At 54.8% G+C, this 14,537-nt stretch overlaps 15 non-coding genes across 15 annotated transcripts; all 15 read right to left on the reverse strand.

Annotated features, from left to right (window-relative positions):
- Positions 1–125: 125 nt before the first annotated feature.
- Positions 126–244, reverse strand: LOC126088955 (5S ribosomal RNA). The gene has a single exon (XR_007520302.1). It is a non-coding gene; the product is annotated as a 5S ribosomal RNA (ribosomal RNA).
- An 851-nt stretch (positions 245–1,095) lies between these two features.
- Positions 1,096–1,214, reverse strand: LOC126088957 (5S ribosomal RNA). The gene has a single exon (XR_007520304.1). It is a non-coding gene; the product is annotated as a 5S ribosomal RNA (ribosomal RNA).
- An 851-nt stretch (positions 1,215–2,065) lies between these two features.
- On the reverse strand, positions 2,066–2,184 carry LOC126089328 (5S ribosomal RNA). The gene has a single exon (XR_007520656.1). It is a non-coding gene; the product is annotated as a 5S ribosomal RNA (ribosomal RNA).
- Positions 2,185–3,035: 851 nt separating this feature from the next.
- On the reverse strand, positions 3,036–3,154 carry LOC126088958 (5S ribosomal RNA). Its single transcript, XR_007520305.1, has one exon. It is a non-coding gene; the product is annotated as a 5S ribosomal RNA (ribosomal RNA).
- Positions 3,155–4,005: 851 nt separating this feature from the next.
- On the reverse strand, positions 4,006–4,124 carry LOC126089329 (5S ribosomal RNA). Its single transcript, XR_007520657.1, has one exon. It is a non-coding gene; the product is annotated as a 5S ribosomal RNA (ribosomal RNA).
- An 851-nt stretch (positions 4,125–4,975) lies between these two features.
- LOC126088959 (5S ribosomal RNA) lies at positions 4,976–5,094 on the reverse strand. The gene has a single exon (XR_007520306.1). It is a non-coding gene; the product is annotated as a 5S ribosomal RNA (ribosomal RNA).
- An 851-nt stretch (positions 5,095–5,945) lies between these two features.
- On the reverse strand, positions 5,946–6,064 carry LOC126089330 (5S ribosomal RNA). Its single transcript, XR_007520658.1, has one exon. It is a non-coding gene; the product is annotated as a 5S ribosomal RNA (ribosomal RNA).
- An 851-nt stretch (positions 6,065–6,915) lies between these two features.
- On the reverse strand, positions 6,916–7,034 carry LOC126088960 (5S ribosomal RNA). The gene has a single exon (XR_007520307.1). It is a non-coding gene; the product is annotated as a 5S ribosomal RNA (ribosomal RNA).
- An 852-nt stretch (positions 7,035–7,886) lies between these two features.
- LOC126089364 (5S ribosomal RNA) lies at positions 7,887–8,005 on the reverse strand. Its single transcript, XR_007520692.1, has one exon. It is a non-coding gene; the product is annotated as a 5S ribosomal RNA (ribosomal RNA).
- Positions 8,006–8,856: 851 nt separating this feature from the next.
- LOC126088961 (5S ribosomal RNA) lies at positions 8,857–8,975 on the reverse strand. Its single transcript, XR_007520308.1, has one exon. It is a non-coding gene; the product is annotated as a 5S ribosomal RNA (ribosomal RNA).
- An 851-nt stretch (positions 8,976–9,826) lies between these two features.
- LOC126089331 (5S ribosomal RNA) lies at positions 9,827–9,945 on the reverse strand. Its single transcript, XR_007520659.1, has one exon. It is a non-coding gene; the product is annotated as a 5S ribosomal RNA (ribosomal RNA).
- Positions 9,946–10,796: 851 nt separating this feature from the next.
- On the reverse strand, positions 10,797–10,915 carry LOC126088962 (5S ribosomal RNA). Its single transcript, XR_007520309.1, has one exon. It is a non-coding gene; the product is annotated as a 5S ribosomal RNA (ribosomal RNA).
- Positions 10,916–11,766: 851 nt separating this feature from the next.
- LOC126089365 (5S ribosomal RNA) lies at positions 11,767–11,885 on the reverse strand. Its single transcript, XR_007520693.1, has one exon. It is a non-coding gene; the product is annotated as a 5S ribosomal RNA (ribosomal RNA).
- An 851-nt stretch (positions 11,886–12,736) lies between these two features.
- LOC126089332 (5S ribosomal RNA) lies at positions 12,737–12,855 on the reverse strand. The gene has a single exon (XR_007520660.1). It is a non-coding gene; the product is annotated as a 5S ribosomal RNA (ribosomal RNA).
- Positions 12,856–13,707: 852 nt separating this feature from the next.
- On the reverse strand, positions 13,708–13,826 carry LOC126088963 (5S ribosomal RNA). Its single transcript, XR_007520310.1, has one exon. It is a non-coding gene; the product is annotated as a 5S ribosomal RNA (ribosomal RNA).
- Between the last annotated feature and the right edge of the window lie 711 nt (positions 13,827–14,537).

Here is a 14,537-nt window from a genome sequence, read left to right on the forward strand (position 1 = left end):
AGAGTTAATTACTGCATTTTCGTACCATTACAGTAGTTTAAAAGGCTTAAGGAAGCATCTTTGTCACAACAGAAAGGTAGTTTGAAAATTGGGCTGGCGACATAACAAAAAAAAAACAGGAAGGGAGCCAACAGCACCCGGGTTTCCCAGGCGGTCACCCATCCAAGTACTAGCCGGGCCCGATGATGCTTAACTTCGGTGATCGGACGAGAACCGGTGTATTCATCATGGTATGGCCGTTGGCGCTCATCTAATGTAGGAGCACGGCAGAATTCGCGTTCGGCTTTTCTCCCAACACACAAAATGTTAGTTTTCGGCCGCATTTGACGAAAGCGCTTCCTTCCGCAACCGCCAGTTCCTCGAGGACGGCGCGGGGAGGCGCGCCCGGCGTCCCAGCAGAGTGACGGCCGAATTGGCGGGCGCACCGCCGCGTGTGTGAGACGCACTGCTGCTCGTTGCACCCCCTGTCATTCGCTGGGCGCGTGCAGCCTTCGACACTAGCGGAGGACGCATCTTGTCCCTGGTGTTCAGCGGAAGGCCTGTGCGGGGTGTGGCAGTGTCGTGCTGGAGGGCCCACTGGTAGCGATGTGGGCTTCCTCGCCTCGCCTCGCCACGCCTCGCCTCGCCTCACACCAGGTGTCTGCGTAGTTTGCAATGCATTCGCACCATTCCTATACCTGTCCCTGTCCCCGTCCCGACTTGTCCCGACTTTGCTCGACTGCCGCTCGCTGCCGCTGGGGTCGTGGTCCATATGACAGCCCAAGCACGACAAACTTCTGCGGGACGACACGAGACGAGACGAGTCGAGACGACTAAGGAATAAATTCGTGGTTACAAATCAAATTTGGAACTCTACACTCCTACACAACAATAGGCGGTGACGTATTTCAGAAATCACCTGCCGATTCGTACTGTTTTGTCGTTTTCAAAGTCTTCTTGGCAAACTTGGTTAGCACATTCTCCCTCAAACTGAGTTAATTACTGCATTTTCGTACCATTACAGTAGTTTAAAAGGCTTAAGGAAGCATCTTTGTCACAACAGAAAGGTAGTTTGAAAATTGGGCTGGCGACATAACAAAAAAAAAACAGGAAGGGAGCCAACAGCACCCGGGTTTCCCAGGCGGTCACCCATCCAAGTACTAGCCGGGCCCGATGATGCTTAACTTCGGTGATCGGACGAGAACCGGTGTATTCATCATGGTATGGCCGTTGGCGCTCATCTAATGTAGGAGCACGGCAGAATTCGCGTTCGGCTTTTCTCCCAACACACAAAATGTTAGTTTTCGGCCGCATTTGACGAAAGCGCTTCCTTCCGCAACCGCCAGTTCCTCGAGGACGGCGCGGGGAGGCGCGCCCGGCGTCCCAGCAGAGTGACGGCCGAATTGGCGGGCGCACCGCCGCGTGTGTGAGACGCACTGCTGCTCGTTGCACCCCCTGTCATTCGCTGGGCGCGTGCAGCCTTCGACACTAGCGGAGGACGCATCTTGTCCCTGGTGTTCAGCGGAAGGCCTGTGCGGGGTGTGGCAGTGTCGTGCTGGAGGGCCCACTGGTAGCGATGTGGGCTTCCTCGCCTCGCCTCGCCACGCCTCGCCTCGCCTCACACCAGGTGTCTGCGTAGTTTGCAATGCATTCGCACCATTCCTATACCTGTCCCTGTCCCCGTCCCGACTTGTCCCGACTTTGCTCGACTGCCGCTCGCTGCCGCTGGGGTCGTGGTCCATATGACAGCCCAAGCACGACAAACTTCTGCGGGACGACACGAGACGAGACGAGTCGAGACGACTAAGGAATAAATTCGTGGTTACAAATCAAATTTGGAACTCTACACTCCTACACAACAATAGGCGGTGACGTATTTCAGAAATCACCTGCCGATTCGTACTGTTTTGTCGTTTTCAAAGTCTTCTTGGCAAACTTGGTTAGCACATTCTCCCTCAAACTGAGTTAATTACTGCATTTTCGTACCATTACAGTAGTTTAAAAGGCTTAAGGAAGCATCTTTGTCACAACAGAAAGGTAGTTTGAAAATTGGGCTGGCGACATAACAAAAAAAAAACAGGAAGGGAGCCAACAGCACCCGGGTTTCCCAGGCGGTCACCCATCCAAGTACTAGCCGTGCCCGATGATGCTTAACTTCGGTGATCGGACGAGAACCGGTGTATTCATCATGGTATGGCCGTTGGCGCTCATCTAATGTAGGAGCACGGCAGAATTCTCGTTCGGCTTTTCTCCCAACACACAAAATGTTAGTTTTCGGCCGCATTTGACGAAAGCGCTTCCTTCCGCAACCGCCAGTTCCTCGAGGACGGCGCGGGGAGGCGCGCCCGGCGTCCCAGCAGAGTGACGGCCGAATTGGCGGGCGCACCGCCGCGTGTGTGAGACGCACTGCTGTTCGTTGCACCCCCTGTCATTCGCTGGGCGCGTGCAGCCTTCGACACTAGCGGAGGACGCATCTTGTCCCTGGTGTTCAGCGGAAGGCCTGTGCGGGGTGTGGCAGTGTCGTGCTGGAGGGCCCACTGGTAGCGATGTGGGCTTCCTCGCCTCGCCTCGCCTCGCCTCGCCTCGCCTCACACCAGGTGTCTGCGTAGTTTGCAGTGCATTCGCACCATTCTTATCCCTGTCCCTGTCCCCGTCCCGACTTGTCCCGACTTTGCTCGACTGCCGCTCGCTGCCGCTCGGGTCGTGGTCCATATGACAGCGCAAGCACGACAAACGTCTGCGGGACGAGACGAGACGAGACGAGACGAGACGACTAAGGAATAAATTCGTGGTTACAAATAAAATTTGGAACTCTACACTCCTACACAACAATAGGCGGTGACGTATTTCAGAAAACATCTGCCGATTCGTACTGTTTTGTCGTTTTCAAAGTCTTCTTGGCAAACTTGGTTAGCACATTCTCCCTCAAACAGAGTTAATTACTGCATTTTCGTACCATTACAGTAGTTTAAAAGGCTTAAGGAAGCATCTTTGTCACAACAGAAAGGTAGTTTGAAAATTGGGCTGGCGACATAACAAAAAAAAAACAGGAAGGGAGCCAACAGCACCCGGGTTTCCCAGGCGGTCACCCATCCAAGTACTAGCCGGGCCCGATGATGCTTAACTTCGGTGATCGGACGAGAACCGGTGTATTCATCATGGTATGGCCGTTGGCGCTCATCTAATGTAGGAGCACGGCAGAATTCGCGTTCGGCTTTTCTCCCAACACACAAAATGTTAGTTTTCGGCCGCATTTGACGAAAGCGCTTCCTTCCGCAACCGCCAGTTCCTCGAGGACGGCGCGGGGAGGCGCGCCCGGCGTCCCAGCAGAGTGACGGCCGAATTGGCGGGCGCACCGCCGCGTGTGTGAGACGCACTGCTGCTCGTTGCACCCCCTGTCATTCGCTGGGCGCGTGCAGCCTTCGACACTAGCGGAGGACGCATCTTGTCCCTGGTGTTCAGCGGAAGGCCTGTGCGGGGTGTGGCAGTGTCGTGCTGGAGGGCCCACTGGTAGCGATGTGGGCTTCCTCGCCTCGCCTCGCCACGCCTCGCCTCGCCTCACACCAGGTGTCTGCGTAGTTTGCAATGCATTCGCACCATTCCTATACCTGTCCCTGTCCCCGTCCCGACTTGTCCCGACTTTGCTCGACTGCCGCTCGCTGCCGCTGGGGTCGTGGTCCATATGACAGCCCAAGCACGACAAACTTCTGCGGGACGACACGAGACGAGACGAGTCGAGACGACTAAGGAATAAATTCGTGGTTACAAATCAAATTTGGAACTCTACACTCCTACACAACAATAGGCGGTGACGTATTTCAGAAATCACCTGCCGATTCGTACTGTTTTGTCGTTTTCAAAGTCTTCTTGGCAAACTTGGTTAGCACATTCTCCCTCAAACTGAGTTAATTACTGCATTTTCGTACCATTACAGTAGTTTAAAAGGCTTAAGGAAGCATCTTTGTCACAACAGAAAGGTAGTTTGAAAATTGGGCTGGCGACATAACAAAAAAAAAACAGGAAGGGAGCCAACAGCACCCGGGTTTCCCAGGCGGTCACCCATCCAAGTACTAGCCGTGCCCGATGATGCTTAACTTCGGTGATCGGACGAGAACCGGTGTATTCATCATGGTATGGCCGTTGGCGCTCATCTAATGTAGGAGCACGGCAGAATTCTCGTTCGGCTTTTCTCCCAACACACAAAATGTTAGTTTTCGGCCGCATTTGACGAAAGCGCTTCCTTCCGCAACCGCCAGTTCCTCGAGGACGGCGCGGGGAGGCGCGCCCGGCGTCCCAGCAGAGTGACGGCCGAATTGGCGGGCGCACCGCCGCGTGTGTGAGACGCACTGCTGTTCGTTGCACCCCCTGTCATTCGCTGGGCGCGTGCAGCCTTCGACACTAGCGGAGGACGCATCTTGTCCCTGGTGTTCAGCGGAAGGCCTGTGCGGGGTGTGGCAGTGTCGTGCTGGAGGGCCCACTGGTAGCGATGTGGGCTTCCTCGCCTCGCCTCGCCTCGCCTCGCCTCGCCTGACACCAGGTGTCTGCGTAGTTTGCAGTGCATTCGCACCATTCTTATCCCTGTCCCTGTCCCCGTCCCGACTTGTCCCGACTTTGCTCGACTGCCGCTCGCTGCCGCTCGGGTCGTGGTCCATATGACAGCGCAAGCACGACAAACGTCTGCGGGACGAGACGAGACGAGACGAGACGAGACGACTAAGGAATAAATTCGTGGTTACAAATAAAATTTGGAACTCTACACTCCTACACAACAATAGGCGGTGACGTATTTCAGAAAACATCTGCCGATTCGTACTGTTTTGTCGTTTTCAAAGTCTTCTTGGCAAACTTGGTTAGCACATTCTCCCTCAAACAGAGTTAATTACTGCATTTTCGTACCATTACAGTAGTTTAAAAGGCTTAAGGAAGCATCTTTGTCACAACAGAAAGGTAGTTTGAAAATTGGGCTGGCGACATAACAAAAAAAAAACAGGAAGGGAGCCAACAGCACCCGGGTTTCCCAGGCGGTCACCCATCCAAGTACTAGCCGGGCCCGATGATGCTTAACTTCGGTGATCGGACGAGAACCGGTGTATTCATCATGGTATGGCCGTTGGCGCTCATCTAATGTAGGAGCACGGCAGAATTCGCGTTCGGCTTTTCTCCCAACACACAAAATGTTAGTTTTCGGCCGCATTTGACGAAAGCGCTTCCTTCCGCAACCGCCAGTTCCTCGAGGACGGCGCGGGGAGGCGCGCCCGGCGTCCCAGCAGAGTGACGGCCGAATTGGCGGGCGCACCGCCGCGTGTGTGAGACGCACTGCTGCTCGTTGCACCCCCTGTCATTCGCTGGGCGCGTGCAGCCTTCGACACTAGCGGAGGACGCATCTTGTCCCTGGTGTTCAGCGGAAGGCCTGTGCGGGGTGTGGCAGTGTCGTGCTGGAGGGCCCACTGGTAGCGATGTGGGCTTCCTCGCCTCGCCTCGCCACGCCTCGCCTCGCCTCACACCAGGTGTCTGCGTAGTTTGCAATGCATTCGCACCATTCCTATACCTGTCCCTGTCCCCGTCCCGACTTGTCCCGACTTTGCTCGACTGCCGCTCGCTGCCGCTGGGGTCGTGGTCCATATGACAGCCCAAGCACGACAAACTTCTGCGGGACGACACGAGACGAGACGAGTCGAGACGACTAAGGAATAAATTCGTGGTTACAAATCAAATTTGGAACTCTACACTCCTACACAACAATAGGCGGTGACGTATTTCAGAAATCACCTGCCGATTCGTACTGTTTTGTCGTTTTCAAAGTCTTCTTGGCAAACTTGGTTAGCACATTCTCCCTCAAACTGAGTTAATTACTGCATTTTCGTACCATTACAGTAGTTTAAAAGGCTTAAGGAAGCATCTTTGTCACAACAGAAAGGTAGTTTGAAAATTGGGCTGGCGACATAACAAAAAAAAAACAGGAAGGGAGCCAACAGCACCCGGGTTTCCCAGGCGGTCACCCATCCAAGTACTAGCCGTGCCCGATGATGCTTAACTTCGGTGATCGGACGAGAACCGGTGTATTCATCATGGTATGGCCGTTGGCGCTCATCTAATGTAGGAGCACGGCAGAATTCTCGTTCGGCTTTTCTCCCAACACACAAAATGTTAGTTTTCGGCCGCATTTGACGAAAGCGCTTCCTTCCGCAACCGCCAGTTCCTCGAGGACGGCGCGGGGAGGCGCGCCCGGCGTCCCAGCAGAGTGACGGCCGAATTGGCGGGCGCACCGCCGCGTGTGTGAGACGCACTGCTGTTCGTTGCACCCCCTGTCATTCGCTGGGCGCGTGCAGCCTTCGACACTAGCGGAGGACGCATCTTGTCCCTGGTGTTCAGCGGAAGGCCTGTGCGGGGTGTGGCAGTGTCGTGCTGGAGGGCCCACTGGTAGCGATGTGGGCTTCCTCGCCTCGCCTCGCCTCGCCTCGCCTCGCCTCACACCAGGTGTCTGCGTAGTTTGCAGTGCATTCGCACCATTCTTATCCCTGTCCCTGTCCCCGTCCCGACTTGTCCCGACTTTGCTCGACTGCCGCTCGCTGCCGCTCGGGTCGTGGTCCATATGACAGCGCAAGCACGACAAACGTCTGCGGGACGAGACGAGACGAGACGAGACGAGACGACTAAGGAATAAATTCGTGGTTACAAATAAAATTTGGAACTCTACACTCCTACACAACAATAGGCGGTGACGTATTTCAGAAAACATCTGCCGATTCGTACTGTTTTGTCGTTTTCAAAGTCTTCTTGGCAAACTTGGTTAGCACATTCTCCCTCAAACAGAGTTAATTACTGCATTTTCGTACCATTACAGTAGTTTAAAAGGCTTAAGGAAGCATCTTTGTCACAACAGAAAGGTAGTTTGAAAATTGGGCTGGCGACATAACAAAAAAAAAACAGGAAGGGAGCCAACAGCACCCGGGTTTCCCAGGCGGTCACCCATCCAAGTACTAGCCGGGCCCGATGATGCTTAACTTCGGTGATCGGACGAGAACCGGTGTATTCATCATGGTATGGCCGTTGGCGCTCATCTAATGTAGGAGCACGGCAGAATTCGCGTTCGGCTTTTCTCCCAACACACAAAATGTTAGTTTTCGGCCGCATTTGACGAAAGCGCTTCCTTCCGCAACCGCCAGTTCCTCGAGGACGGCGCGGGGAGGCGCGCCCGGCGTCCCAGCAGAGTGACGGCCGAATTGGCGGGCGCACCGCCGCGTGTGTGAGACGCACTGCTGCTCGTTGCACCCCCTGTCATTCGCTGGGCGCGTGCAGCCTTCGACACTAGCGGAGGACGCATCTTGTCCCTGGTGTTCAGCGGAAGGCCTGTGCGGGGTGTGGCAGTGTCGTGCTGGAGGGCCCACTGGTAGCGATGTGGGCTTCCTCGCCTCGCCTCGCCACGCCTCGCCTCGCCTCACACCAGGTGTCTGCGTAGTTTGCAATGCATTCGCACCATTCCTATACCTGTCCCTGTCCCCGTCCCGACTTGTCCCGACTTTGCTCGACTGCCGCTCGCTGCCGCTGGGGTCGTGGTCCATATGACAGCCCAAGCACGACAAACTTCTGCGGGACGACACGAGACGAGACGAGTCGAGACGACTAAGGAATAAATTCGTGGTTACAAATCAAATTTGGAACTCTACACTCCTACACAACAATAGGCGGTGACGTATTTCAGAAATCACCTGCCGATTCGTACTGTTTTGTCGTTTTCAAAGTCTTCTTGGCAAACTTGGTTAGCACATTCTCCCTCAAACTGAGTTAATTACTGCATTTTCGTACCATTACAGTAGTTTAAAAGGCTTAAGGAAGCATCTTTGTCACAACAGAAAGGTAGTTTGAAAATTGGGCTGGCGACATAACAAAAAAAAAAACAGGAAGGGAGCCAACAGCACCCGGGTTTCCCAGGCGGTCACCCATCCAAGTACTAGCCGTGCCCGATGATGCTTAACTTCGGTGATCGGACGAGAACCGGTGTATTCATCATGGTATGGCTGTTGGCGCTCATCTAATGTAGGAGCACGGCAGAATTCTCGTTCGGCTTTTCTCCCAACACACAAAATGTTAGTTTTCGGCCGCATTTGACGAAAGAGCTTCCTTCCGCAACCGCCAGTTCCTCGAGGACGGCGCGGGGAGGCGCGCCCGGCGTCCCAGCAGAGTGACGGCCGAATTGGCGGGCGCACCGCCGCGTGTGGGAGACGCACTGCTGCTCGTTGCACCCCCTGTCATTCGCTGGGCGCGTGCAGCCTTCGACACTAGCGGAGGACGCATCTTGTCCCTGGTGTTCAGCGGAAGGCCTGTGCGGGGTGTGGCAGTGTCGTGCTGGAGGGCCCACTGGTAGCGATGTGGGCTTCCTCGCCTCGCCTCGCCACGCCTCGCCTCGCCTCACACCAGGTGTCTGCGTAGTTTGCAATGCATTCGCACCATTCCTATACCTGTCCCTGTCCCCGTCCCGACTTGTCCCGACTTTGCTCGACTGCCGCTCGCTGCCGCTCGGGTCGTGGTCCATATGACAGCGCAAGCACGACAAACGTCTGCGGGACGAGACGAGACGAGACGAGACGAGACGACTAAGGAATAAATTCGTGGTTACAAATAAAATTTGGAACTCTACACTCCTACACAACAATAGGCGGTGACGTATTTCAGAAAACATCTGCCGATTCGTACTGTTTTGTCGTTTTCAAAGTCTTCTTGGCAAACTTGGTTAGCACATTCTCCCTCAAACAGAGTTAATTACTGCATTTTCGTACCATTACAGTAGTTTAAAAGGCTTAAGGAAGCATCTTTGTCACAACAGAAAGGTAGTTTGAAAATTGGGCTGGCGACATAACAAAAAAAAAACAGGAAGGGAGCCAACAGCACCCGGGTTTCCCAGGCGGTCACCCATCCAAGTACTAGCCGGGCCCGATGATGCTTAACTTCGGTGATCGGACGAGAACCGGTGTATTCATCATGGTATGGCCGTTGGCGCTCATCTAATGTAGGAGCACGGCAGAATTCGCGTTCGGCTTTTCTCCCAACACACAAAATGTTAGTTTTCGGCCGCATTTGACGAAAGCGCTTCCTTCCGCAACCGCCAGTTCCTCGAGGACGGCGCGGGGAGGCGCGCCCGGGGTCCCAGCAGAGTGACGGCCGAATTGGCGGGCGCACCGCCGCGTGTGTGAGACGCACTGCTGCTCGTTGCACCCCCTGTCATTCGCTGGGCGCGTGCAGCCTTCGACACTAGCGGAGGACGCATCTTGTACCTGGTGTTCAGCGGAAGGCCTGTGCGGGGTGTGGCAGTGTCGTGCTGGAGGGCCCACTGGTAGCGATGTGGGCTTCCTCGCCTCGCCTCGCCACGCCTCGCCTCGCCTCACACCAGGTGTCTGCGTAGTTTGCAATGCATTCGCACCATTCCTATACCTGTCCCTGTCCCCGTCCCGACTTGTCCCGACTTTGCTCGACTGCCGCTCGCTGCCGCTGGGGTCGTGGTCCATATGACAGCCCAAGCACGACAAACTTCTGCGGGACGACACGAGACGAGACGAGTCGAGACGACTAAGGAATAAATTCGTGGTTACAAATCAAATTTGGAACTCTACACTCCTACACAACAATAGGCGGTGACGTATTTCAGAAATCACCTGCCGATTCGTACTGTTTTGTCGTTTTCAAAGTCTTCTTGGCAAACTTGGTTAGCACATTCTCCCTCAAACTGAGTTAATTACTGCATTTTCGTACCATTACAGTAGTTTAAAAGGCTTAAGGAAGCATCTTTGTCACAACAGAAAGGTAGTTTGAAAATTGGGCTGGCGACATAACAAAAAAAAAACAGGAAGGGAGCCAACAGCACCCGGGTTTCCCAGGCGGTCACCCATCCAAGTACTAGCCGTGCCCGATGATGCTTAACTTCGGTGATCGGACGAGAACCGGTGTATTCATCATGGTATGGCCGTTGGCGCTCATCTAATGTAGGAGCACGGCAGAATTCTCGTTCGGCTTTTCTCCCAACACACAAAATGTTAGTTTTCGGCCGCATTTGACGAAAGCGCTTCCTTCCGCAACCGCCAGTTCCTCGAGGACGGCGCGGGGAGGCGCGCCCGGCGTCCCAGCAGAGTGACGGCCGAATTGGCGGGCGCACCGCCGCGTGTGTGAGACGCACTGCTGTTCGTTGCACCCCCTGTCATTCGCTGGGCGCGTGCAGCCTTCGACACTAGCGGAGGACGCATCTTGTCCCTGGTGTTCAGCGGAAGGCCTGTGCGGGGTGTGGCAGTGTCGTGCTGGAGGGCCCACTGGTAGCGATGTGGGCTTCCTCGCCTCGCCTCGCCTCGCCTCGCCTCGCCTCACACCAGGTGTCTGCGTAGTTTGCAGTGCATTCGCACCATTCCTATCCCTGTCCCTGTCCCCGTCCCGACTTGTCCCGACTTTGCTCGACTGCCGCTCGCTGCCGCTCGGGTCGTGGTCCATATGACAGCGCAAGCACGACAAACGTCTGCGGGACGAGACGAGACGAGACGAGACGAGACGACTAAGGAATAAATTCGTGGTTACAAATAAAATTTGGAACTCTACACTCCTACACAACAATAGGCGGTGACGTATTTCAGAAAACATCTGCCGATTCGTACTGTTTTGTCGTTTTCAAAGTCTTCTTGGCAAACTTGGTTAGCACATTCTCCCTCAAACAGAGTTAATTACTGCATTTTCGTACCATTACAGTAGTTTAAAAGGCTTAAGGAAGCATCTTTGTCACAACAGAAAGGTAGTTTGAAAATTGGGCTGGCGACATAACAAAAAAAAAACAGGAAGGGAGCCAACAGCACCCGGGTTTCCCAGGCGGTCACCCATCCAAGTACTAGCCGGGCCCGATGATGCTTAACTTCGGTGATCGGACGAGAACCGGTGTATTCATCATGGTATGGCCGTTGGCGCTCATCTAATGTAGGAGCACGGCAGAATTCGCGTTCGGCTTTTCTCCCAACACACAAAATGTTAGTTTTCGGCCGCATTTGACGAAAGCGCTTCCTTCCGCAACCGCCAGTTCCTCGAGGACGGCGCGGGGAGGCGCGCCCGGCGTCCCAGCAGAGTGACGGCCGAATTGGCGGGCGCACCGCCGCGTGTGTGAGACGCACTGCTGCTCGTTGCACCCCCTGTCATTCGCTGGGCGCGTGCAGCCTTCGACACTAGCGGAGGACGCATCTTGTCCCTGGTGTTCAGCGGAAGGCCTGTGCGGGGTGTGGCAGTGTCGTGCTGGAGGGCCCACTGGTAGCGATGTGGGCTTCCTCGCCTCGCCTCGCCACGCCTCGCCTCGCCTCACACCAGGTGTCTGCGTAGTTTGCAATGCATTCGCACCATTCCTATACCTGTCCCTGTCCCCGTCCCGACTTGTCCCGACTTTGCTCGACTGCCGCTCGCTGCCGCTGGGGTCGTGGTCCATATGACAGCCCAAGCACGACAAACTTCTGCGGGACGACACGAGACGAGACGAGTCGAGACGACTAAGGAATAAATTCGTGGTTACAAATCAAATTTGGAACTCTACACTCCTACACAACAATAGGCGGTGACGTATTTCAGAAATCACCTGCCGATTCGTACTGTTTTGTCGTTTTCAAAGTCTTCTTGGCAAACTTGGTTAGCACATTCTCCCTCAAACTGAGTTAATTACTGCATTTTCGTACCATTACAGTAGTTTAAAAGGCTTAAGGAAGCATCTTTGTCACAACAGAAAGGTAGTTTGAAAATTGGGCTGGCGACATAACAAAAAAAAAACAGGAAGGGAGCCAACAGCACCCGGGTTTCCCAGGCGGTCACCCATCCAAGTACTAGCCGTGCCCGATGATGCTTAACTTCGGTGATCGGACGAGAACCGGTGTATTCATCATGGTATGGCTGTTGGCGCTCATCTAATGTAGGAGCACGGCAGAATTCTCGTTCGGCTTTTCTCCCAACACACAAAATGTTAGTTTTCGGCCGCATTTGACGAAAGCGCTTCCTTCCGCAACCGCCAGTTCCTCGAGGACGGCGCGGGGAGGCGCGCCCGGCGTCCCAGCAGAGTGACGGCCGAATTGGCGGGCGCACCGCCGCGTGTGGGAGACGCACTGCTGCTCGTTGCACCCCCTGTCATTCGCTGGGCGCGTGCAGCCTTCGACACTAGCGGAGGACGCATCTTGTCCCTGGTGTTCAGCGGAAGGCCTGTGCGGGGTGTGGCAGTGTCGTGCTGGAGGGCCCACTGGTAGCGATGTGGGCTTCCTCGCCTCGCCTCGCCACGCCTCGCCTCGCCTCACACCAGGTGTCTGCGTAGTTTGCAATGCATTCGCACCATTCCTATACCTGTCCCTGTCCCCGTCCCGACTTGTCCCGACTTTGCTCGACTGCCGCTCGCTGCCGCTGGGGTCGTGGTCCATATGACAGCCCAAGCACGACAAACTTCTGCGGGACGAGACGAGACGAGACGAGTCGAGACGACTAAGGAATAAATTCGTTTTTACAAATCAAATTTGGAACTCTACACTCCTACACAACAATAGGCGGTGACGTATTTCAGAAATCACCTGCCGATTCGTACTGTTTTGTCGTTTTCAAAGTCTTCTTGGCAAACTTGGTTAGCACATTCTCCCTCAAACTGAGTTAATTACTGCATTTTCGTACCATTACAGTAGTTTAAAAGGCTTAAGGAAGCATCTTTGTCACAACAGAAAGGTAGTTTGAAAATTGGGCTGGCGACATAACAAAAAAAAAACAGGAAGGGAGCCAACAGCACCCGGGTTTCCCAGGCGGTCACCCATCCAAGTACTAGCCGTGCCCGATGATGCTTAACTTCGGTGATCGGACGAGAACCGGTGTATTCATCATGGTATGGCCGTTGGCGCTCATCTAATGTAGGAGCACGGCAGAATTCTCGTTCGGCTTTTCTCCCAACACACAAAATGTTAGTTTTCGGCCGCATTTGACGAAAGCGCTTCCTTCCGCAACCGCCAGTTCCTCGAGGACGGCGCGGGGAGGCGCGCCCGGCGTCCCAGCAGAGTGACGGCCGAATTGGCGGGCGCACCGCCGCGTGTGTGAGACGCACTGCTGTTCGTTGCACCCCCTGTCATTCGCTGGGCGCGTGCAGCCTTCGACACTAGCGGAGGACGCATCTTGTCCCTGGTGTTCAGCGGAAGGCCTGTGCGGGGTGTGGCAGTGTCGTGCTGGAGGGCCCACAGGTAGCGATGTGGGCTTCCTCGCCTCGCCTCGCCTCGCCTCGCCTCGCCTCACACCAGGTGTCTGCGTAGTTTGCAGTGCATTCGCACCATTCCTATCCCTGTCCCTGTCCCCGTCCCGACTTGTCCCGACTTTGCTCGACTGCCGCTCGCTGCCGCTCGGGTCGTGGTCCATATGACAGCGCAAGCACGACAAACGTCTGCGGGACGAGACGAGACGAGACGAGACGAGACGACTAAGGAATAAATTCGTGGTTACAAATAAAATTTGGAACTCTACACTCCTACACAACAATAGGCGGTGACGTATTTCAGAAAACATCTGCCGATTCGTACTGTTTTGTCGTTTTCAAAGTCTTCTTGGCAAACTTGGTTAGCACATTCTCCCTCAAACAGAGTTAATTACTGCATTTTCGTACCATTACAGTAGTTTAAAAGGCTTAAGGAAGCATCTTTGTCACAACAGAAAGGTAGTTTGAAAATTGGGCTGGCGACATAACAAAAAAAAAAACAGGAAGGGAGCCAACAGCACCCGGGTTTCCCAGGCGGTCACCCATCCAAGTACTAGCCGGGCCCGATGATGCTTAACTTCGGTGATCGGACGAGAACCGGTGTATTCATCATGGTATGGCCGTTGGCGCTCATCTAATGTAGGAGCACGGCAGAATTCGCGTTCGGCTTTTCTCCCAACACACAAAATGTTAGTTTTCGGCCGCATTTGACGAAAGCGCTTCCTTCCGCAACCGCCAGTTCCTCGAGGACGGCGCGGGGAGGCGCGCCCGGCGTCCCAGCAGAGTGACGGCCGAATTGGCGGGCGCACCGCCGCGTGTGTGAGACGCACTGCTGCTCGTTGCACCCCCTGTCATTCGCTGGGCGCGTGCAGCCTTCGACACTAGCGGAGGACGCATCTTGTCCCTGGTGTTCAGCGGAAGGCCTGTGCGGGGTGTGGCAGTGTCGTGCTGGAGGGCCCACTGGTAGCGATGTGGGCTTCCTCGCCTCGCCTCGCCACGCCTCGCCTCGCCTCACACCAGGTGTCTGCGTAGTTTGCAATGCATTCGCACCATTCCTATACCTGTCCCTGTCCCCGTCCCGACTTGTCCCGACTTTGCTCGACTGCCGCTCGCTGCCGCTGGGGTCGTGGTCCATATGACAGCCCAAGCACGACAAACTTCTGCGGGACGACACGAGACGAGACGAGTCGAGACGACTAAGGAATAAATTCGTGGTTACAAATCAAATTTGGAACTCTAAACTCCTACACAACAATAGGCGGTGACGTATTTCAGAAATCACCTGCCGATTCGTACTGTTTTGTCGTTTTCAAAGTCTTCTTGGCAAACTTGGTTAGCA

Source organism: Schistocerca cancellata, chromosome 6 (genome assembly GCF_023864275.1).
Source record: "Schistocerca cancellata isolate TAMUIC-IGC-003103 chromosome 6, iqSchCanc2.1, whole genome shotgun sequence".
Classification (NCBI taxonomy): Eukaryota; Metazoa; Arthropoda; class Insecta; order Orthoptera; family Acrididae; genus Schistocerca; species Schistocerca cancellata.